The sequence below is a fragment of the Manis javanica genome, chromosome 2 (assembly GCF_040802235.1).
Source record: "Manis javanica isolate MJ-LG chromosome 2, MJ_LKY, whole genome shotgun sequence".
Lineage (NCBI taxonomy): Eukaryota > Metazoa > Chordata > Mammalia > Pholidota > Manidae > Manis > Manis javanica.
The window spans coordinates 104,801,086-104,826,210 of record NC_133157.1 but is presented as its reverse complement, the minus strand read 5'-3'; positions in this window follow the sequence as shown (position 1 = coordinate 104,826,210).

The following is a 25,125-nucleotide window of genomic DNA, read 5'->3' as shown; positions in this document are numbered from 1 at the left end:
AGCCTCTCTGGTCGTAACATTTTCATCAACACATCAATGCATTGCTTTGTTTTATGTGTGTTTCTGTTTAGAGGCATCTTGTTTAATGTCTATTGTTGATTGGTTAACATTGAATTCATGGCCAACTTGTGCCTGTAACTCATGCCTGAATGAAGCTCTTCTAATATTTTCTTGCTAAGGTACATCACAGTTTTTTTACACTCAGGCCCACTGGACATCTTAAACAGTGAAATCACCAACAAAAAGCACAGAAATGAAAAAACAGCTTTAAATATTATAAAAAGTAGATTAGTTTATGGTATGAAAACTGAAAAAAAGAATTACCTCTTAAACCTCAGCTGGGAACTTGCACATCAGATGACTCAGCTTTTTTGCCACTTTGCACATATCTGCAGCAAAAGAGCGGAGAGTATTGCTTTGGGGTTATAAATACATTTTTGTGAGTAGGTGAATTTGCAAACATGAAATCTACAAATAAGGATTGTGTACATGGCAAAATTTCCTTATTATTAGCAACCCAGTTCTAATTCTGGACTGAGAACTCAAATAAGGACAGTTATTAAATAGCACTAAAGAGCACTGGACAGGGCCTGAATAAATGGAGAGTCCCACCATGTTTCTGGATGAAAGAATCACATAAGATGCAATTCCAGTAGAATTCCAGTGGGTATCTTTTTTAATAGACAGTATTTTAAAGTTTTTTTTTTGTGTGAAAATAGATATGCTAGCCAAAGTTTTTTCAAAAAGGTAGAGAATATTAAAATTGACTATGAAAATACTGTAAGCAAAACAGGCAGAAGAATAAAACTAAAGAATTTAAGAATAGATCCATGGAAATGTAACATATGACCAGGTGGCATTTCAGTTCATGAGAGGATGGGGTATGTTTTATAGATGGCATTGTTGTGTTGTGATTGGCTTTACATATCAATCAAATACTGAGACTTGAACCTCACATAATATACACAAAAATTAATTTAAGATGAATGAGTTAAAGTTCTGGATTTTTTTTTAACTACAAATACTTTGAAAGAAAATTTAAGTATATACTTTATAGCTTTGGGTGGTATAAGTCTTTAGGAAAAGCAGAACCCATAAAGAGTCAACTACCTAAAAATAAAAATTTCTATATGTTAAAGGACAAGATTAAGAACAAAGTCAGAAGACAGACGAGTCTGAAAAAACATTATTAATACATATGAAAGACTGAGTGTTAATGGAATTCAGCTTCTACAAACTCATAAAGAAAAATAACCTAATATGACACAGGGTGTGAACAGGCATTCACCAAAGAGAAAATACCTATGAAATGACCAGGAAACATACACAAATATATGCAACCTGACATACAGAAATGCAAATAACAGTTAATTTTATGCCAATCAGAGTGGGAAAAAAGAGGAAACAAGTGCACCAGAAGTACGGGAAAACAGGCACTTGTATCTACTTGTAGGAATAAGCCTTGTTCATATAATTTTTGAAAATAACTTGGCAATATTTATTACATGTCCAGTGTCTGTGCTTGTAAATTCTCTTTGCCGATCAGTAGTAGCTGTAGGAACCCACCCTCCAAAAATCAAGGCACCACTTAAATATAAACATACATTTGTTGATTGATCACAGCGTTCTTTATTTTTGAAAAAAAAAGGAAACATCTTAAGTGCCTATCAATAAACAGTGAAGCATATCATGGAATAGTCTACATCGATGAAAAAGATTGTCCATGGAATTTTCTTTTAATGCAACGGCTCTTTCCCCAGATTGTACCCTTAAGATCTTGTGAGATCTTGCTCTAAGGGTCTAGAAATTCCTTTGGCTTTGCAGGGCTGGCTGAGCTTCAATTAGGATAGTATTACAGAAAAATTGTGTTTGTGATCTTGCATTTAGTAGCCAAACAGGTGTCCCTCTTGGGGGCCACCCACATGATCCTGCTTATGTACTTAATGGGTTCACAGCTTCTCCCCCTTTTCCTCCTGACAGGCAGAGGACATAGTATCATCCTTCCACTAAACCATTTTGGATTTCACTGGCCCTGGTGTGCATTGCTCCATACTCTTAGAAATATGACCACTTGAGTGGAACCATGTTAAAATGAAAAAAAAAAAAACACTATTTAAGAAAACCCTGGAGGCAGGGTAGATGGGGATTAAAAAACACAATATGGGTTTTTCAATAACATCTTGAACTTATAACTCTGAAACACTGTCGTTGAGCCATTAATGAAATCCACATGGCACCAGTGGCCTTGATGTTGGGCAGGGAGGAGGCAGGCTGCTGTACTTACTGTCCTTTGACTCTGCGCTTCTCCTCATGGTCTTGTGCCTTTCTGTAGCTGAAGATAACTTCTGGTGCTCCTGTTGCTCCCATTTGAGAACTGGTTTAGAAATTCAAATAACACTTGACTACATGTTCCATGCCTGCCACTGTCATCTGTGTAGCATTAGTGACTTTTGGGGTCCCTAACTCTGGCCTGCTCTCCCCAGTTTGGATTGATGAGAACTCCCTCAGAGCCTAAACCTTTAAAATCAGCCCGGAGGAACAGCAGTCTTAGGAATTACTGGAGACTTTAGAGGTTTTTTTTCTTTATTTTCCAGCTGCCCCATTTACAGACAGACTGGAAATATGAATTCAAGAAAGGAAGACTTTAAGCTTCAAATGGTTGCTGTAGACTTGGGCTCCCCTCAGCTAGCGCTTCTTGGAGTGTGGTCTGTGGACCAGTTGCTCCAAATCCCCTGGGAGCTTGTTAAAAATGCAGCTTTCATGGTTTTCAATTCATTAGGTCTGGGGTGGGACCCAGAAATCTTGATTTTAAACTTTTCTAGGTGATTTGTACACTGTGTACAATGTAAGAACAAATACACTAGGCTTCCTCTACCTGCTCAGAGGTTCTTCTCTGCGGATAAGACAGGCTAGCAAGTGCATTTGAAATGGTTACACAGCTGAAATTTAGAAATTGAGCTCTTGGGCCACCCAAGACATTTTCACTGAAAGGTGGGGTCATTCTTCCTGATCATTTAAAGGATTGTGACTTCCAGGACTGCTAAAATTAAAGCTCACACTTGTCTTATTTCTGTGCTTAAAGCAAATAGTGATTCTGCCTATGGGCTGAGAGGGTTAGATACTTTTGCACTGATGTGCTTCCCTCTGCCTGCCGAGGGTGCAGGATGCTGCCTGGCATCTGGCAAAGTAGGGAAAGCGCAGGTGAGAATGGTTGCTGTTTTTTGTGCTGGGCAGTAGATTGTACCTCCTGAATCTGATGGAAACCATGCATCTCCTACACAAAACCATTTATATATACAAGATTCATGTGCATACATTTCTGAAAATCCATGGACCCTCTGAACTCATAACTAAGAACACCTGCTGGAGAGAGAATCTTTCCTATTTTAAATGACTTATGAACTCATCAAAGGCATATTCTAGGGGATCTGGAATTTTAAATGTCTGATTTTCAAGAAAACAATGAGTAGGGTACAGTAACATTTTGAAAAATGCTGATAATTGTTGAAGCTCTGTGATGGTTATGAGGGTTCATTAATATACTTTCCTTTGGGTATTGACATTTCTGTAGTAAAATAGAAAAAAATAAACATCTAATTTTCTTCTATCCAGTTTACATTAGGTGTCTCAGTTTTTCAGGAAATCTGGGATGTCAACTGAATGTCAGTGAGTGACACTGATAAAATACAATTCCCAAATTTTGCAGCTGTAAAAAATCCTATCTCACACCAAATGTCAAACTTCCCCTCTAATTTATAACCTGTTCTACTTCCATGGGGACTACTTGCAGTCAGTTATTGCCACAAACTACTGCACTGTCCTAATGCGTGGTGGCATAAAAAAGTAAAATTTTATTCTGGACTTTGTGTCTGCTGGTCAGGTTGGCTTCCAACTGCAGGCCAACTGGGGTCACTGTGATGATTTCAGCAGTTCAGGAGTGCTCTAGTTTCTCATTTCCCTGGGGACTGTTTCCAGGGCATGTTCTTATGACACAGGCTCTAGAGAGCAAGCCTCTGCTTGCATCATCATGCTAAAATCCTGTCAGACAGAGCAAGTCACATGGTGGAGCTCAAATTCAAAGGGAGAACTTTCCACCTAGAAGGAGGAACTGTAAAGTCACAGGTCAGAGGGACTGGGTATGGAGTGGCCTAGCATCTCTACCATAGGGCAATTCCACTGGTTTTTCCACTTCTTAAAAAAGAAAGGTTACCTCCCATTGGTATGTAAGGTGGCCCAGGACTGTTCCAGGCATCTTCCCCACAGGAAGCTCCCTTAGTTTTGTCAGAACTGTGTCCAACTCTGGCTCTCAGTCTCCTAAAATTATGTCAGAAATTAGATGATTATACTATATAGTATCCAAAAAGCCTGTCAAATTGGATCCAGACATCTAAGGGATAAATAAGCATGTTAGTAGTGTGGATATATATATAAAACCCACCAAGTCTGTGTTATCAGGAAGCCATAGGAAATATGGCTGGTCCATATGAATGGACCAACTTATATTTACCAAGAAGCTCAGAAACTTGCCCTGTTAACAGATGTTGTGGGAAGTCCACTTTCCTCTGGTAAAGTTGCTTTTCTTTAAGGCTAGGCAGAAAAAGTACCAAAATTTGAAATTAAGGTGACAGATGTGACACACACACATATATAAAAAAATATATTTTTGGGTTCTACAAGCTGCCCCAGTTAATTAAAAGATTTGTAGTCACTAGGAGGCCAAATCTGAGAAAAGACCCTTAGGTGCTGCTAGTAGAAGCTTCTACACCTGATAAATTATGACCTAAGAGTTTAGACAGAACAAACACCTGGGCTAAGGCGTAGAAATGATGATTCTCTTCTAATGTAGTACATAAGGCTTGTTTGTGCCATCCATTTAGGGGAAAGGTGTGGTAGCCTAAAGATTAAAATGGCCCCAGGTCTCCACCTCTCCCTCGATCCATACCTTTGCAGTATGATTTAGAAGGGATTTCCTCCTACCAAGATGTGGAGCCTGTTTCTCCACCTGAATCTGGGCCAATCTTGCAATTTGAGTTGGCCTGTAGAATGCCCTGGAAAAATGATGTGCCAGTTACTAATCTAAGCCTATAGAGTCTTGGTGTGCTTCTGTTCTCATTCAGAACTCTTCTCAGCAGTCATGTGAACAAGCCCCAGCTAGCCTGCTGGAGGATTAGAGGCCCTGTGGACCGCCCTAACTGAAATCACCTAAGCCTGCCTTGATCAGAACTGCCCAGCGGACTCACCGAATTTGTGAACAACAACAAAAAGTCAATTTTCCTATGCCATTGAGGTTTTGTAGAAATGAATAGAGGATACGGGAAGAGTAAGAAAGCTCAATAAGAAATGAACCTGCTAAACAGAGGGAAAGATTTTCTCTTGCTGGTGAGATTAGGTGACAATGGGGACCAGCCTAAAGGGCAGGACATCAGCAGAAAGAAAATGAATTCATTAATTTTATCATGCCCCTGGATTGGTCAATGATTATATATTTCTGGACTAGCAGATTGTTTATACCACAGTATTTTACAGACTATAGTGTTGGGAATCTCAGATGAAATAAAACTGTTAAGCAGATGGGAGCTAAACTGGTTTAGGGACAGACAATGTGGAGGACAGGTGGTGAAATGGGGGAGAACTGGTTGCCACCTAAGTTCTTGAGTTACTGCACGCAGACCTCATTCCATCTACAAGAGACTGTCCAAGGGTTCAAGGGCATTCTTTCAGCTGATTCTTGATACTTGGGGGACTATTGATGGGAATCACAACGTAGCACGGCCAAGGAATGTTACAAGTGCCCATTCTTTATGGGCACTGGCATTCTAGGTAAGTCTTATATAAGTTGGCTTTGTGTTCTGAAATGACAAGTCTAGCAACATGAACAGGTGTTTTCCTCCCCAGAGAATAATTCTAAATGCTAGTTAACTTCTCTAGCTCTTGAACATAGAAGACAGAGGGTCTGGAAAGTAAAGCTGCAATTCTAGCAAGTCCAGCTTCCTCCGAGTTTTCTGTGTGGAAGAGACAGATGCTTTCAGGCAAGACCACGATACCTTTTCCACTGTGTACAAATCCAGACAGCATCCCCTGCTCCTTTCTCCACATACCACCTTACATCCCACACTGGCTTTTGAGAGAGACTGGTAAAGTTTATTACCCTGTGCACATAATTACTTGCCTTGTATCTCTACCTGGGCTGCCTAAAGTAATTTGGGAACAATATATTTCTTGTGTATTTAAGGCACTTGATGCTTTAAAAATGCTTTTAGGATCTTAACTCATTTTATCTTAAACATGAAAATGATTTACTAGGATAGAAAGGTCTTATTATTATTTCATATGCAAGGGAAACAGACACAAGAGCCCAGGAGTATCCCCAGGAGTCTGGTGACTAACCCCAGGCCTGATCCTCATACCATCGACAGACAGGCAGCTTGTATGTGTGATGTTAACTCAGCTGATAAACCTCTTAACGTTGCTGTAATGTCCAAAGATTGCTGCAGAAGACATGCAGCACCAGCATCTTCCTGGAGTGGCTCTATTTTATTTCGCTCATTCAAAGCTTCTGATTGGATGCCTTAAAGTGAGTGATAGCAGAAGGGAGGAGAAAAGCTTATTTTCATGCTGCTGAGTCTATTGACAAGTAATCAGCTCCACTGGTGGTGTTTTTGTTGACCTTTTTCCACATAGAGCTCTCAAGAAATCCCATTACTATTGATCTCCAGTTTTAATGCTATAATGATGATGTTCCTGTTCACAAGGGAAAGGATAATGTACGCTCTGAATTGTGTGAATACATATGAACATATTTATATACTTATCTTCGTTGTCCTAGCAAAGTTTTGATGCAGTTAAAATCGTTTGCTAATGTCTTGCCTAAACGTCCTCCAGATGAGTCAAATAACATACTGTAAATCAGACTTTGCTTTTGTTTGTTGGTTCGTATTTGGTTTTAATGTGCTAAGCATTTTGGATTAGACAAAAGAAATTACTACAGAAGAGGTTTGTTCTCTTTCTCTTTTCTCCCTTACCCGCTCCCCCTTCCAAAGAACTCTTTTTCAATGTAAGAAATCCAATGCTTCCTGTGTCATTGTTTGGATTTCTCTCCCTACGACATTCAAACCGTTGTCTGGCCCAGGAGAAGAGTCAAGGAGGCTCCCTCCAGACTGGCAGCCAGCTGTCAGTCTCCCCTTTCCAAACGGAGAAGTAAATTAAAGCTGACACTTGGAGTATGTGTACACCCGCTGCCTTTAGATTTGTGCTCCCGCGAACTTTTTTTTTTGCTCTGTTGCAAAAAGATTTATGACCCCCAATTATGAATTCTGACACTCTTGTGCTACTTAGATTGTTTTTCACTTTTTGATGGCTTTGAAAAACTTTCTTTTTCAACTCTAAACCCTCAAGGGCAACAAGGGTCCCTTTTGAAAGAGGGTTTGGCTTCTGCCACCCCCTACAAAGGCTGTGTTTGCATGGTTTGGGCTTAATCAGGGCCCGGGATTGATGTATGGATAGTAACCTCGGCTGCTGCTTTATTTACTCTTTCTTGGCCCTTTTCCAGAGAATTGAAATGAATATATAAAAAATGTGTTTCTAAATAAAAGCTGGCAAGCAGCGTGTCAGCCTGGAAATAACCTTTTCAAGACATTTCAGGAAAACAAGGGTATTTCATTATTTGAAGTTTATTTTAAAAAGATAACAGTTGATGAATGACTTGGCTGGTATCATGGCATTGGCTCAGCAAGTGAGAAATTGATTTTGCAAAACAGAAAACTGACATGAACTTCATGTACAATTCATCCAAACCGACATGGGCTGATGTGGGACCCTTTGGTTTTCTCCTACCAATGCACAGCTCATTGCATTTCTTTAGAAGAAAGGCAGAAGAGGGTATGGTCTCCTTGGTGGAGCAGCTGTAGAACTTGGAATCAGCTCAGGCCCCAAGTGTCCTGCAGGAAGCGTGGAGACAGGTGCTTTGCCTTAGAGAGAGGGATATAATGAAGGACTTGAACACCATCTGCCATCTAACTATCCAGGCATATTCTGAAACTTGGGCAAGATCCTCAGCTCTCTCCTTCCTGCCTCCTTCCCTCAGGCCCAGCCTCCATTTCCCATCTTTTCGGTGTGTGGACCCAAGTCTTGAGTTGTGGGGTGGTGGTGGTGGTAGTGATGGACCCAGAACCTCACCTGTCACCAGAAGGCAGGCACCCCTTGGGGTGGGCAGCAATGTGTCAGGTCACCAAGAACTCCTAGAGGGTTGGAATTTGTTTTTCTTCTTTTCCCCAGAAAATTGTGAGGGAAAAGTAAAATACTTATTGACAAAATATTTTCAAACATTAAAACCTCTAAATGTTAAACCTAGGCATATTATGGAATAGGAAGCTGAACTGATATAACACTTCACATAGCCCCCAAGGAACAGGCTGCTTTCCTGGGGGTCTCCCTCACTCCCCTGAGGTGTTAGAGGACTTGAGGGAGAACTTTGAGAAGCAGTAGTATATAACACTTGCTGTGGCTTCTCCCCCAGCCCTGTGGGGTGAACAGGGTTGAAGTAAATTTCCTTGCTGAAGAAAAGAAAATATTGGTAAATGAAGCCTTACAGGAAAGGGAGCAAATCAAACAACTCCCACCAAAGGAGCCACCTTCCCTCCCCTCCCCCTCTACTCCCGGTTTCTGTGCTAAGTTACTGTCAAGTCTCAGTGCAGAGCTGTCACTGCCGGGGCCATAGTCACTAAGTCTGGATTCCAGGTTCTGGAAGGATTGCTCTAACCAACAGGATCTCTGCCTAACTTGTTTCCAAGATGCCCCCAACTGAAGCAGTCACCATGAAGCACTGTTTCGAAAATCCCCACTAATCATACCAGGGCCCTTGAAGTTGTGACTTTCAGTCCATGCACTAGATGCCCCTCCTTTTCATTACACAGTCCCATAAAGCCCTGTATGCAAGAGTCCGTGATTTTTTCCAGGTGCCATCTTGCTTGCTTAAACCTCTCTGAGGAATTCCCCTGAGCCCAGGACAACATCCAAACTGCTTGCCATGGCCTGTGTGACCCACATGATTTGCCGTGCCTGTCTTCCCACCCATCCCCTGCCTGGCTCCCCAGGTCCCGCTAAGCAGACCAGAAGTTACCTCTCATTTTCTGTGATGTGCCCAGCTCCCTGTAATCTGAGGACATGTGCACTGTGTGTAAAGTTCAATACCCAAGATCTTTGCAATGCTGGCCACTTCCTGTCACTCCTGTCCCTGCTTGAGCATCACGTCCCCAGAATTCTGTTCTCCACCAGCTTCAGCTGCCTGCCTCTGACCTGCCCCACCCCGACTCTGGGGCTGTATTAGAAACATACCACCCTCTTTTACTGTCTTCATGGAACTCAGTATCTGAAGTTAGCTAGTTCACTGAATTGTTTACGTCTATTTTAGTCTCCCTTCTCCCACCTCAGCTCCCATCCCTGAGTTTAACACCATGAGGGCAAAGAGGCTTTTCTGGCTTATGTACACAGTATCCACAGGGCCAGGCACAGATCCTGTTACACAGAAGGAGCACAGTGAGTATCTGTTGAATGAATAAATGAGTGAATGAATGAATGAATGTGCCAGCAGGCACTGTGCTGGTGGCTGAGGATTGACAATGAACAAGAACTGTCACCCACCTACCTCTATGTGGCTTGCAGACCAGTGAAGGATACAGAAAATTGCATGCTCATGGCACACACTGTCCTATGGTAAGTGATTTGGAGGAAAAATCTTGGCATAGGACAGATTTTAACAGGACACCGGTCTAATGGCAGAATCTAGGGGGGCTTCCCTGGGGAAGTGATACAATCTGAAGCATAGGGAATTTTTCCACTTGATAACTCGATGTTAATTTGGTAATTAGCCTGGCTCCAAGAAGGTAACAGTGAGAGAAGGAAATCACAGGCAGTGAGCAGCCACCCAGAATAGCTGCTGCATCTCACCAGGTCCAGTGGTCATCAGTTTCAGCAAATGTTTGTACACGTGAATTCACAGATTTTTCTCCTTTTGTTTCCTTCTTTCTCTCTTTTTTATGTTTTTTGTAAAGTATTAAACTCTCCTCACCCAACGTACCGATTTTTTTCAACCTACATTTGCTTTCTGCCCCCCTCCCATTGTTTCCAACACTAGTACTTTAAAAAAGGTCTCTTCTTACACATTTCCATCTTTTCTATTTGTCAGATGCCCATGATTTCCTGCATGTGTTGTTGGAGGGTAGCTGCTTTTCCTTCGTCCAGTTTGGCTCAGCTCTGTGCGTCCTAGCTACACAGTTATACACATGCAGCCTTGTGTCAGGCTGGAGCACCGAGTGACCCCCAGCATCTGTCATTCAGGGAAACTGAGGCCAGTGCAGGCCTGAGCCATTCGCTTTTTTTTTTTTTTACAGTTTGCTTATTTTATTATTGCATACCTGAAGAACGTTGTGAATTTTTTTTTGAGAGGGCATCTCTCATATTTATCGATCAAATGGTTTTAACAACAATAAAATTCTGTATAGGGGAGTCACTGCTCAATGCACAATCATTAATCCACCCCCAGCCTAATTCTCGTCAGTCTCCAATCTTCTGAAGCATAACGAACAAGTTCTTACATGGTGAACAAATTCTTACATAGTGAATAAGTTCTTACAAGGTGAACAGTACAAGGGCAGTCATCACAGAAACTTTCGGTTTTGATCACGCATTATGAACTATAAACAATCAAGTCAAATATGAATATTCATTTGATTTTTTTTTTCCCAGAGTATCAGGTCCACTATGACCCCATATTTTTTTTTTTTTTTTGAGAGGGCATCTCTCATATTTATTGATCAAATGGTTGTTAACAACAATAAAATTCAGTATAGGGGGGTCAATGCTCAATGTACAATCATTAATCCATCTCAAGTCTAATTCTCATCAGTCTCTAATCTTCAGAAGCATAACGAACAAGTTCTTACATGGTGAACGAATTCTTACATAGTGAATAAATTCTTACATGGTGAACAGTACAAGGGCATTCATCACAGAAACTTTCGGTTTTGATCACGCATTATGACCTATAAACAATCAGATCAAATATGAATATTCGTTTGATTTTTGTACTTGATTTATATGTGGATCCTACATTTCTCCCTTTATTATTATTATTACTTTTATTTGTAATAAAATGCTGAAGTGGTAGGTAGATGCAAGATAAAGGTAGAAAACATAGTTTAGTGCTGTAAGAGGGCAAATGTAGATGATCAGATGATCAGGTGTGTGCCTATGGACTAAGTATTAATCCAGGTTAGACAAGGGCAGCAAAACATCCACGGATGCAGAAGATTTCTCTCAAAGAAGTTGGGGTGAGGTTCTGAGCCTCACCTCTGTTGATCCCCAAATTCTCACCTGATGGCCCCCCTGCGACTGTGCCTGTCTTAGGTTGTTCCTCCCTTGAGGAATCTTACCCGTCTCTGGCTAACCAGTCATCTTTCGGGGCCATACAGGGAAATGTAAAATTGGTAAGTGAGAGAGAAGCCATATTGTTTGAAAAGGTTAGCTTTTTACTTCTTTGCAGATTTATGCCCTGTGGCTTCTATGCCCAGCACTTGTCTCGAGGTATCTTTATCACCTGGAGGAATTATGATACTCGGTAAATTCGATATGAGGCACGAATTCTGTTTAAGGGTTGTAATTAGGAAGAAGGAAGAAAAGCTATAGATGTAGCATATGGAAGGAAACATGGGAGGATTGATTATTTCTTTGACATATCTTCTTGTAGAGTACCTTAAGTATGTATAGGTTTTAAACAACTAACTAATTTGCACACACATATAATAGGAATACGGTGACATAAACAAAGCAAATCTATAATTACCATCCATCTCCAGTGAAGCCAAGAAAACCATTTAGACACCCTAGGCATTTGTGAAAATTTGTCTATGATATGATGGATATTGTCCAACTGTACTTGAACAGTCTGAGAGAAATCAAACAAATTAAAGCAGCCCATTTCTGGGATCTGTTCACATCCCATATGTTCTTTTAACCGTAGATAGTCTATAGTCATAAGATTTTGGAGTGCTACAACTTGCACCCCTCCCAACTCCTGGTTGAGTTCCAACAGTACAGATCCGGTCAAATTTGTTGTCTCACTGTATGCACATGCCAGCCTAGACATCTCCCTCCTCATTCCTATGGCAAGTCCAGGAGACGGTGGGCTGGATGCAACCACAACCGCAGCATCGTCCGGATCCCTGTGAAGGCTTTTTGATGATCATCCCCCCGCACAAGTCCTCCAGAGAGTGGTGATGCTGGAAGCTCCTCCTCATATCGTATCTTAGTCATTTTCTGGGTATCCAAGCCAGGCCTTGATTTTCTGCATAGAAACAAACAGACCCTTTGCCCACACTTTGACATGCCCTCTATACCACTGTGCAGAACTCATTGGAGGTCAGCACACAGGGACTGCTTTTTTTTAATTTTTTTTTTTATTAAGAGAAAGGAATATTATCAGAAAAGAGTACCTCCATAGCTGATCATCTGACACCCTTTAAGTGATCAACATTAAGGATATTTAAAGCATGTGTTGATCTTTGATTTACCAATAGTTTTATCCTATCAAGGAGTAATCCCCCTTTTCTTTCTTTCTTTTTTTTTTTTTTAATTTTTAATCTACACTTACATGAAGAATACTATGTTTACTATGCTCTCCCCTATATCAGGCCCCCCCTAACAACCACATTACAGTTACTGTCCATCAGCTTAGCAAAATGTAGAGTCACTACTTGTCTTCTCTGTGTTGTGCAGCCCACCCTCCCCTTTCTCCCTCCCCCCCATGCATGCTAATCTTAATACCCCCTTCTTCTTACCCCCCCTTATCCCTCCCTGCCCACCCATCCTCCCCAGTTCCTTTCCCTTTGGTACCTGTTAGTCCATTTTTGGGTTCTGTAATTCCGCTGCTGTTTTGTTCCTTCAGTTTTTCCTTTGTTCCTATACTCCTCAGATGAGTGAAATCATTTGGTATTTCTCTTTCTTCGCTTGGCTTATTTCACTGAGCATAATACTGTCCAGCTCCATCCATGTTGCTGCAAATGGTTGGATTTTTCCACTTCTTATGGCTGAGTAGTATTCCATTGTGTATATGTACCACATCTTCTTTATCCATTCATCTACCGATGGACATTTAGGTTGCTTCCAATTCTTGGCTATTGTAAATAGTGCTGCGATAAACATAGGGGTGCATCTGTCTTTCACAAACTTGATTGCTGCGTTCTTAGGATAAATCCCTAGGAGTGGAATTCGTGGGTCAAATGGTAGGTCTGTTTTGAGCATTTTGATGAACCTCCATACTGCTTTCCACAATGGTTGAACTAATTTACATTCCCACCAGCAGTGTAGGAGGGTTCCCCTTTCTCCACAGCCTCGCCAACATTTGTTGTTGTTTGTCTTTTGGATGGCAGCTATCCTTACTGGTGTGAGGTGATACCTCATTGTAGTTTTAATTTGCATTTCTCTGATAATTAGCGATGTGGAGCATCTTTTCATATGTCTGTTGGCCATCTGTATTTCTTTTTTGGAGAACTGTCTGTTCAGTTCCTCTGCCCATTTTTTAATTGGGTTATTTGTTTTTTGTTTGTTGAGGCTTGTGAGCTCTTTATATATTCTGGACGTCAAGCCTTTATCGGATGTGTCATTTTCAAATATATTCTCCCATACTGTAGGGTTCCTTTTTGTTCTATTGATGGTGTCCTTCGCTGTACAGAAGCTTTTCAGCTTACTGTAGTCCCACTTGCTCATTTTTGCTGTTGTTTTCCTTGCCCGGGGAGATATGTTCAAGAAGAGGTCACTCATGTTTATGTCTAAGAGGTTTTTGCCTATGTTTTTTTCCAAGAGTTTAAAGGTTTCATGACTTACATTCAGGTCTTTGATCCATTTTGAGTTTACCTTTGTATATGGGGTTAGACAATGGTCCAGTTTCATTCTCCTACATGTAGCTGTCCAGTTTTGCCAGCACCATCTGTTGAAGAGACTGTCATTTTGCCATTGTATGTCCATGGCTCCTTTATCAAATATTAATTGACCATATATGTTTGGGTTAATTTGTGGAGTCTCTAATCTGTTCCACTGGTCTATGGCTCTGTTCTTGTGCCAGTACCAAATTGTCTTGATTACTATGGCTTTGTAGTAGAGCTTGAAGTTGGGGAGTGAGATCCCCCCTACTTTATTATTCTTTTTCAGGATTGCTTTGGCTATTCGGGGTCTTTGGTGTTTCCATATGAATTTTTGAATTATTTGTTCCAATTCATTGAAGAATGTGGCTGGTAATTTGAGAGGGATTGCATCAAGTCTGTATATTGCTTTGGGCAGGATAGCCATTTTGACGATATTAATTCTTCCTAGCCATGAGCATGGGATGAGTTTCCATTTATTAGTGTCCCCTTTAATTTCTCTTAAGAGTGACTTGTAGTTTTCAGAGTATGAGTCTTTCACTTCTTTGGTTAGGTTTATTCCTAGGTATTTTATTCTTTTTGATGCAATGGTGAATGGAATTGTTTTCCTGATTTCTCTTTCTATTGATTCGTTGTTAGTGTATAGGAAAGCTACAGATTTCTGTGTGTTAATTTTGTATCCTGCTGTATTCCAATATCAGTTCTAGTAGTTTTGGAGTGAAGTCTTTAGGGTTTTTTATGTACAGTATCATATCATCTGCAAATAGTGACAGTTTAACTTCTTCTTTACCAATCTGGATTCCTTGTATTTCTTTGTTTTGTCTGATTGCCGTGGCTAGGACCTCCAGTACTATGTTAAATAACAGTGGGGAGAGTGGGCATCCCTGTCTTGTTCCCGATCTCAGAGGAAATGCTTTCAGCTTCTCACTGTTCAGTATAATGCTGGCTGTGGGTTTATGATATATGGCCTTTATTATGTTGAGGTACTTGCCCTCTATTCCCATTTTGCTGAGAGTTTTTATCATGAATGAATGTTGAATTTTGTCAAATGCTTTTTCAGCATCTATGGAGATGATCATGTGGTTTTTGTCTTTCTTTTTGTTGATGTGGTGGATGATGTTGATGGATTTTCAAATGTTGTACCATCCTTGCATCCCTGGGATGAACCCTACTTGGTCATGGTGTATGATCCTTTTGATATACTGTTGAATTCTGTTTGCTAATACTTTATTGAGTATTTTTGCATCTACATTCATCAGGGATATTGGTCTGTAATTTTCTTTTTTGGTGGGGTCTTTGCCTGGTTTTGGTATTAGGGTGATGTTGGCTTCATAGAATGAGTTTGGGAGTATTCCCTCTTCTTCTATTTTTTGGAACACTTTAAGGAGAATGGGTATTATGTCTTCTCTGTGTGTCTGATAAAATTCCGAGGTAAATCCGTCTGGTCCCGGGGTTTTGTTCTTGGGTAGTTTTTTAATTACTGTTTCAATTTCTTTGCTCGTAATTGGTTTGTTTAACTTTTGTGTTTCTTCCTTGGTCAGTCTTGGGAGGTTGTATTTTTCTAGGAAGTTGTCCATTTCTTCTAGGTTTTCCAGCTTGTTGGCATATAGGTTTTCATAGTAGTGTTTAAAAATTCTTTGTATTTCTGTGGAGTGTTTCGTGATTTTTCCATTCTCATTTCTGATTATGTTGATTTGTGTTGATTCTCTTTTTCTCTTAATAAGTTGGGCTAGAGGCTTATCTATTTTGTTTATTTTCTCGAAGTACCAGCACTTGGTTTCGTTGATTTTTGCTATTGTTTTATTCTTCTCAATTTTGTTTATTTCTTCTCTGATCTTTATTATGTCCCTCCTTCTGCTGACTTTAGGCCTCATTTGTTCTTCTTTTTCCAGTTTTGATAATTGTGATGTTAGACTATTCATTTGGGATTGTTCTTCCTTCTTCAAGTGTGCCTGGATTGCTATATAGTTTCCTCTTAAGACTGCTTTTGCTGCATCCCACAGAAGTTGGGGCTTAGTGTTGTCGTTGTCATTTGTTTCTATATATTCCTTGATCTCTATTTTGATTTGTTCATTGATCCATTGATTATTTAGTAGCATGTTGTTAAGCCTCCATGTGTTTGTGAGCCTTTTTGTTTTCTTTGTAGAATTTATTTCTACTTTTATACCTTTGTGGTCTGAAAAATTGGTTGGTAGAATTTCAATATTTTGGAATTTACTGAGGCTCTTTTTGTGAGCTAGTATGTGGTCTATTCTGGAGAATGTTCCATGTGCACTTGAGAAGAATGTATATCCTGTTGCTTTTGGATGTAGAGTTCTATAGATGTCTATTAGGTCCATCTGTTCTAGGGTGTTGTTCAGTTCCTCTGTGTCCTTACTTATTTTCTGTCCCGTGGATCTATCCTTTGGGGTGAGTGGTGTGTTGAAGTCTCCTAAAATGAATGCATTGCAGTCAATTTCCCTCTTTAGTTCTGTTAGTATTTGCTTCACATATGCTGGTGCTCCTGTATTGGGTGCATATATATTTAGAATGGTTATATCCTCTTGTTGGACTGAGCCCTTTATCATTATGTAGTGTCCTTCTTTATCTCTTGTTACTTTCTTTGTTTTGAAGTCTATTTTGTCTGATATTAGTACTGCAACCCCTGCTTTCTTCTCACTGTTGTTTCCCTGAAATATGTTTTTCCATCCCTTGACTTTTAGTCTACGCTTGTCTTTGGGTTTAAGGTGAGTTTCTTGTAAGCAGCATATAGATGGGTCTTGCTTTTTTATCCATTCTATTACTCTGTGTCTTTTGATTGGTGCATTAAGTCCATTTACATTTAGGGTGACTATTGAGAGATATGTACTTATTGCCATTGCAGGCTTTAGATTCGTGGTTACCAAAGGTTCAAGGTTAGCTTCTTTAGTATCTTACTGCCTAACTTAGCTCGCTTATTGAGCTGTTATATACACTGTCTGGAGAGTCTTTTCTTCTCTCCCTTCTTATTCCTCCTCTTCCATTCTTCATATGTTGTGTGTTTTGTTCTGTGCTCTTTTTAGGGGTGCTCCCATTTAGAGCAGTCCCTGTAGGATGCCCTGTAGAGGTGCTTTGTGGGAAGCAAATTCCCTCAGCTTTTGCTTGTCTGGGAATTGTTTAACCCCGCCATCATATTTAAATGATAGTCGTGCTGGATATAGTATCCTTGGTTCAAGGCCCTTCTGTTTCATTGCATTAAGTATATCATGCCATTCTCTGCTGGCCTGTAGGGTTTCTGTCGAGAAGTCTGATGGGTTTTCCTTTATAGGTGACCTTTTTCTCTCTAGCTGCCTTTAAAACTCTTTCCTTTTCCTTGATCCTTGCCATTTTAATTACTATGTGTCTTGGTGTTTTTCTCCTTGGATCCTTTCTGTTGGGGGTTCTGTGTAATTCCATGGTCTGTTCGATTATTTCCTCCCCCAGTTTGGGGAAGTTTTCAGCAATTATTTCTTCAAAGAGACTTTGTATCCCTTTTCCTCTTTCTTCTTCTTCTGGTACCCCTATAATACGAATATTATTCCTTTTGGTTTGGTCACATAGTTCTCTTAGTGTTGTTTCATTCCTGGAGACCCTTTTATCTCTCTCTATGTCAGCTTCTATACCTTCCTGTTCTCTGGCTTCTATTCCTTCAATGGCCTCTTGCATCTTATCCATTCTGCTTATAAATCCTTCCAGGGATTGTTTCACTTCTGTGATCTCCTTCCTGACATCTGTGATCTCCCTCTGGACTTCATCCCACTGCTCTTGCATTTTTCTCTGCATCTCATCCCATTGCTCTTGCATTTTTCTCTGCATCTCTGTCAGCATGTTCATGATTTTTATTTTGAATTCTTTTTCAGGAGGACTGGTTAGGTCTGTCTCCTTCTCAGGTGTTGTCTCTGTGATCTTTGTCTGCCTGTAGTTTTGTCTTTTCATGGTGATAGAGATAGTGTGCAGAGCTGGTACAAGTGGCCGCTGGAAGAGCTTCCCTTGTCGGTTTGTGGCCTTCCTCACCTGGGAGAATTGCGACCTCTAGTGGCTTGTGCTGGGCAGCTGTGTGCAGACAGGGCTTCTGCTTTCTGCCTGGTTGCTATGGGGTTTATCTCCGCTGTTGCTGTGGGCGTGGCCTGGCTGGGGTTGCTCCTCCAAAATGGTGGAGCCCCATTGGAGGGGGAGCGGCTGGGAGGCTAATTATCTCCGTAAGGGGCCTCTGTGCTCCCTGCTGCCCAGGGGGTTAGAGTGCCCAGAGATCCCCAGATTCCCTGCCTCTGGTCTAAGTGACCTGTCCTGCCCCTTTAAGACTTCCAAAAAGCACTCTCCAAACCAAAACAACAACAGCAACAATTAGAGAGGGAACAGAAAAAAAAAAAAAAAGGAAAAAACACTTGATTTTTTTTTTTTTGTCCTCAGGTGCCGGTCCCAGGCACCCGCTCACTGGTCCTGCTGCCCTGCCTCCCTAGCACAAGGGTCCCTGTCCTTTCAAGGCTTCCAAAAAGCACCTGCCGACTGGTCCCGCTGGGAAAAACGCGCGATATTCTTTGTCCTCAGGCGCCGGTCCGAGGCACCCGCTCACCAGTCCCGCCGCCCTGCCTCCCTAGCACCAGGGTCCCTGTCCCTTTAAGGCTTCCAAAAAGCACTCGCCAAAAAGAGAAAAAAAAGGGGAAAAACACGCAATTTCCTCTATCCTCAGGTGCCGGTCTCAGGCACCCGCTCACCGGTCCCGCAGGGAAAAACGCGGGATATTCTTTGTCCTCAGGCGCCGGTCCCAGGCACCCGCTCACCAGTCCCGCTGCCCTGACTCCCTAGCACCAGGGTCCCTGTCCCTTTAAGGCTTCCAAAAAGCACTCACCAGAAAGAGAAAAAAAAAGGGGAAAAACGCGCGATTTCCTCCGTCCTCAAGTGCCGGTCCCAGGCACCCGCTCACCGGTCCCGCCACCCTGCCTCCCTAGCAACGGGGTCCCTGTCCCTTTGAGGCTTCCAAAAAGCACTCGCCAAAACAAAAAAAACCGCTCCGGTTTCTTTCCACCCGCCGGGAGCTGGGGGGAGGGGCGCTCGGGTCCCACCGGGCCGGGGCTTGTATCTTACCCCCTTTGCAAGGCGCTGGGTTCTTGCAGGTGTGGATGTTGTCTGGATGTTGTCCTGTGTCCTGTGGTCTCTATTTTAGGAAGATTTTTCTTTGTTATATTTTCATAGCTCTATGTGTTTTTGGGAGGAGATTTCCACTGCTCTGCTCATGCTGCCATCTTGGCTCCGCCCTGCCATTCACTTTTCAAAAAGATAATAGATAAATCAGAACCCAACCCTGCCCTGCCAGGTACATTTTTTTTTTCCTTAAATTTATGTGCACTTCAGAGGAAATTTCTTTTGTGACTCTCTTTTTAATGAAACCAGCTCCTGAGAATGGTGGTTCTAAGAGCCATTTGGAGCCCAGCAAGTTCTCTGTGCCTTTTTACCTTTCCCCGAGCAGGGCCTCATTGAAAGCAAATTCAGCAGAGCCTGGAGATTTAAGAGCTGCTTCGGGTTTCAGATGCTCCCACCTGGGGACACCCCTTGTTCCCTAACCCAATCTCAGGGTGCTGCAGCTCTGGGAGGCTTTTTCTGTTCAGCTGTCTCTATCTCAAAGTGAAGGAAGCACTGAAGACCTACTCCTGCCTTCCATGTACTGATTACCTGTACATCTAAGGAAAAGGACTCCCTGTCCCGAGTCAAAGACAGTCTCAATTATGGCCCATTAGAAAACCCTTGTTCTCTAGACCAACCGTTCAGCTTCCAGCTGCCAGACTGACACGTGTTCCTCCTCAGCCACCTGCCAGCCTCCAGCTGGAGGGAGGACAGTGCGCTGGATCCTGCATCTGAGGGGTGTGCTGTGTGCCATGTACCTGTGGTCCCAGGCTCTCAGGACACAGAGTAACCCCATACCTCTTCAATACAGAGAGTAAATGCCCCTTTTGGGGACTAAGTGGTCCATGCGAGGTGCTCTCACCCTCTACAGCAGAAAAGAAAGGAGGAAAATAATTATCTAAAGCCTGCATACTTTGAATAATTAAATATAAAATTGGTGTTAATCTGAAAAACTTAGATTTTCAGGTAAAAGGATCTGATCTTACAGGCAGTAATTATCACAAACCCAAAGATCCTGTTCTGTGAGTAAGGGTGCTTAGGAATCAAGAGAAAATGTTCTGCGATGAACAATTTTCCTGAGGTAGTCCCATGAGTAAAGATTGCTCCTTGCCTTAGGTAAAAGCTAAGATGGAAAGAAAAACATATGTAGGCAAACAAAAAGCTAAAAACAGGGTTTTGGAAATGAGGTCGTTTTAGACAGATGGATGTAGTTTTGAAATTGTTGTTTTGAAATTGTTTTTTAACAATTTTAACCTGAAATTGTGCTTAAAATTTTGCAGGTTAAAGAATCCTTTTGCTGTTGGTTGTGTAATGAACGACCTGTTAAGAATTCAGCATTTATTTTATCAAGAGATACATTTGATCAAGTAGGTTAGGAGTATTTTTTTTGCCTATAACAAATTCTTCAGACTGAGACTCTGAATTCAATCCAAATGAAAAGAAAAACGGGGTTCTCATCCTTTAGGGGACGGGACGTGGCTTGTTCAACAGCATAGGTATCCCCTGACTTATAGGAAGTTCAAATTACGCCACTGTGCTTTTTAAATAGACCTATGTTAGTACCTGTTTTCGCTAACGGAAAAAACGCAAAGAGCAAAAATTGTTTTCAGTGTTGGGTTTGCAGGGAGCATTACACCAGCAGCGTGCACCCCGAGTGGGGAGAGTGGCGCCACTTAGCACCTCCCTAGGGAACTACACTCAGCATCTCAGCCTCAAGTCCCAGTAGCCTGTGTCATGGAGCACCTGTGCTTTATCTTGATCTATTTCGTGCATCAGTTATCAAGATGTGTCCTAGGATTTCAGAAAAGCCTAAGACAGGTCATTTTCTGGGTTCAGGAATGCTCAAAAAATTTTCCATGTACATTAATGCTAACTGCTTGATCACCTTACAAAAGGTTTCATAGGGACATTCTACTTACAGATAGTGGGGAAAACCTGTCTCAGATCAAGAACTAAGGGTGCAGGCAAATAGGACAAAAGGGATGATACATGTTCTTCAGACTCTTGGTTCAAAGTGAAGTTATGTTCATAGCACTATGGATAAGCCTGCCATTCTTAGCTTTAGATCTTTGTAACATTTATAAAATGAATGGAAAGCAGGTATTTCTGAGCAGTTCAGTTTCCATTTTTAATGGATTATTAAAATTCTACTGAAGTTCTACCACACACTAGAGTTCTCAATATATGTTTCTTGTTAGATGGACTCAGTATGTTTTAGCTTGTTTTTGTTAAAGGTATTTACATGGCCTACAGTCAAATGGTGGTGGTTCACATTTTGCTTGATGGAAACATCACTGAACTCATTGTTTTTATGGCAAAAGATTGGTTTCGATGAGGTGGTAGAGAACTTCACTTCCAATGTGTCTGTTTAGCAATACATTTGCCAGGCACTCATATCTTCCGGAGAAGACATAAAACCCATAAAACCCTGAGGCCTGTATCTGGAGTGTCAGCGTGGTGGTTCCTGATCTAAGCTGGGCTGCTTCACACGTCGTCATGCTTGCACACCAGCGAGGGAGAAGGTCAAGCGTAACATTCTTTCCAACAGAGGCAATGGAGAGGTGGCTTTGCTTGCTGGAGGATTATGTAGGAAATCGAGATGTCTGGAGGTCATCGATGGTAACCGGAGGAGAAAATTGAAACGAACAGGCTGCTGCTTCCACTCAGTAAGCCTCCTCTAGGAGATTATTTACAAGTCTCAGAGTCCAGCTCTGCTAGAACTCAGCTTCATGGAGTCAGAGAAAAGCTGTAAAATAAGCTTAAATCAGCCCATCCAGCATTTGAAAAGGCAAGGGATTGTGGAGGGGGCAAGGGTTAGAGGAGGAGAGAAGAAAGAGGACTCATTCCAAAAGCCACCTAATTGATTCCTTTCCTCTTTGTCATCCTCTCCCTGGCTCTCATCCCTTTCACAAAGGCTGCAAGTAGAGCGAAGGGGGCTGAGTAGCCAAAATGGTCGCCACTCTGGACTTAGGCCGCCATTTTCCCTTGTATCAGGGATGTCCAAAGCCACATTCAAAATAATGTGCTCAGCAGCACATGCAAAATAATAACCATAAACCCAGAAATGTGCTGTGGAATTTTCTCCAGTTCTCTTAACGAGCTTTGCAAAGCTCCTCTGTCAAGGAGAGTGGAGAATGTGTAATTTCAAACACATTTTTAATAGTTTCTCTTGGCTCTCTCCAAAGAAGAGGGAGGCATGCTGACACAGCTCTAGGAGAGGCAGCAACTTTACTAAAGTAATGTTTAACAAATCACCCAAGTGCTGGTAGCACTTGGAAAGCATAGGGAGCTGCCTGGCAAATTGGGGCTCATTGGTCAGAGAGCAGCTCTGGAGTTGGATGTGTGGCTCTAGAAATCAAACCAACATGGCAGGTGGCAGGTACAAATGAAGACAGGCACCTTCACAGCTCTTCGTCCCAATCATTTTCAAGTTTACGCACTTTGCAGAGGAAACTCTTCACCCAAGCAGGATTTTATAAAACAGAGAAAAGATATAGGAAGAGTAGAAATGGTAGCAGGTGCGAGGCCACCAAGGAGCACCAGTTGGGACACCTGGAGCTCTGGGTTTGGGGCTGTAGCTGTACATAGATACCTGGTGCAGCTCATCGTCTCAGACACCTTGAAGATGACTCAGAACTCTTGGATGCCAGCAGGGAGGTGTGTGACTCCTGGGCTTCTCTTGCTCAAGAACCCCAACAAGACTTATCCAGAAGGATGTGAAGAACTGACCAGACAACCTTGTACTCAAAATAAAAACAGTGATGTGAAATAAGAATTCTACACCCTCCTGCCTCTTTCCATTTTCCCACCAGTATTTATAAATTTCTGACTGTGGTTTATTAGCTGAAAATCAGAACTCATGATAAGATAACAGGTCAGATTATTTGAAATCAAGACAATTTTGAAAAATCTGTGAGTATGGTTTCTGTAATAGTGGTTTTATTCAATGAATCTACTGATGGAATTATACTTTCCAAATTAGGAAATGCCACTCTGGTTGAGAAAAACCTTTTATCTTTTATCTGGTGACTGATAATGGAAAGTGTACTCTCATGCTCAATTTCACCATGTCATCTATTCTTTTTTTTTTTCTTTCATGTCATCTATTCTTAAGGGACAGTAGAATCAGGGACTAATTGAATCAGGGGGCCCAAAAAGTTGCTAGGGGTCATCTGTTCCAAGATGACAAGGCTGTGGCTTGAGATGACAAAATCAATGGCTGGGAAACCCAGGGCCCCCTTTCTAAGTTCTAAGTGTTATTTCTACCACATTCTGCAGCCTGTTGTGATCTGCTTTATTGGGCCAGCTCTGCCTTAAAGGGTTCTGCTCCCTGCCGTCTCCTGCCCCCAACGCAGTGTCTGCAGTATTGGGCAGCTAGCTTCTGCCTGAACTCATAGACTTAGCAGCACTGCTGTCCAAGTGGGCACCTCATGGTGAGTGGCAGGAGGAGCGGCAAGAAGCCACGAGCTCTCTGCAGCCCCATTCTTCTCCCTGCGCCCTGGGTTTATCCTCTCAGTCTGTTTTAGGTCATCTGTTTCTTCCCTGACAAAAACATCTGGTTGTTTCAAAACTGAAATTTTCATGCATTTCAGCTCATGCAGGAATGTTGAAAAGCTGTTCTGAAAAACATAGCTCTTCCCTGGGCCAAACCAGTTGGGCTGGAATGAAAATTGTTGTTATAAATCTCCACTCTGCCTCTTCAACAGCCCCAGAAGGTACAAAATAGAATGTTTCAGGAGGCCAGCCAGATGGCTGGAGGAAGACCTGTGCGTGAAGAGTATGGAAATACCCCTTTCTCTCCTCCCTCCTCCCACTCTTCTTTCCAACGATTTTGGTGACTCCTGGCAAGAGGACCGCATGTCAGGGTTCTCTGTGTTCACAACAAATTCTTTTGTGTCCTTAAGTGGAAAAATATTTTATGGCATGGCAGACCAACTGCTGGCTGTATGAGTGATTCACAAAGAAAACTTAGCAATCTAATGATGTGTGTCCTCGCTGAGACCCAGGCTAGGAGAGGGATTAAAAAAAGATGGCCCAGAATCCAAAGGCTAAGGAGGAGCTTTGGAAATCATTGAAGTTACTAGGCCACATTTTCACGGAGAACTTTCCATGGGGGACTGTGGGAGTTCCTCTTTGGCTTCCCATTTTTTCAAACCCATTACATGGGTGTACTTGTCCACAAGGTTCAACATCCACCCCCAAATTCTGCACACGAAACCTCCTGTCCACTTGGGCTCTGTTTACATGTTTTCTCACTAGTTCTAGGCATGTACATTCTCATCAAGATGGTTTATTATAACTCTTGGTCCTTGACATAATGAGGTGCTATAAATAAAGGCTCTCAGTGCTCCTAAAATCAGAGTACATGGACCAGAGGAGAACTGGGGAATCATCTAGTTCAATTTACCATCTATGCAGGGTTTCTTGCCCTAAAATACCCATTAGCAAATGTCTGATTTGGTTTTGCTGCCACATGGAGCTCACTACTTTTCAAGGCAGCCCATATCATTGTTAAAAGCTGTGGTTGCTAGAAAGTTCTTCAGAAAATTGATCAAGTCTCCCTGTCACTCCTGACTTCCTTCTGCAAAAACTCCTTCTTGATGGACTTTTAAATAATTTCCCCAAACTTTCTTTTCCAAGCAATAAATCTTATTTCTTCAGTCATCTATCATAGTTTCTAGAATTCTCCCCATTCAGGCTTCTATCTCTGCTTACCTTCCAGTTAGTCTTCATCCTCCAATCTTTTTCATATGAATTTATGCCAACCTGAGCCTGCTCCATTCCCATTCTCTGTGATCTATTTTTGACGACTGATGTTAAGACTTTACCTCTCTTCCATGTTGAGGTTCATTTTATCACATTAAGCCAGTATTTGAGACGGTTGATGGCGTTTTGAATCTTGAGTCTGTCATCTATGGCCCTGGCACTCTTGATTGTTTGTCACTTGCAACATTGATATTTTCTCTGTTCATGAAAGTCACAGATAAAAGAGTTCAGAAACAATTGGCTAGCTGTTAGCAGGCCACTAATCACTCTTCAGATTCAATTGTTCACCAATTTTGAACCCAGCTGGCCTTGATATTCCCCCGATTTT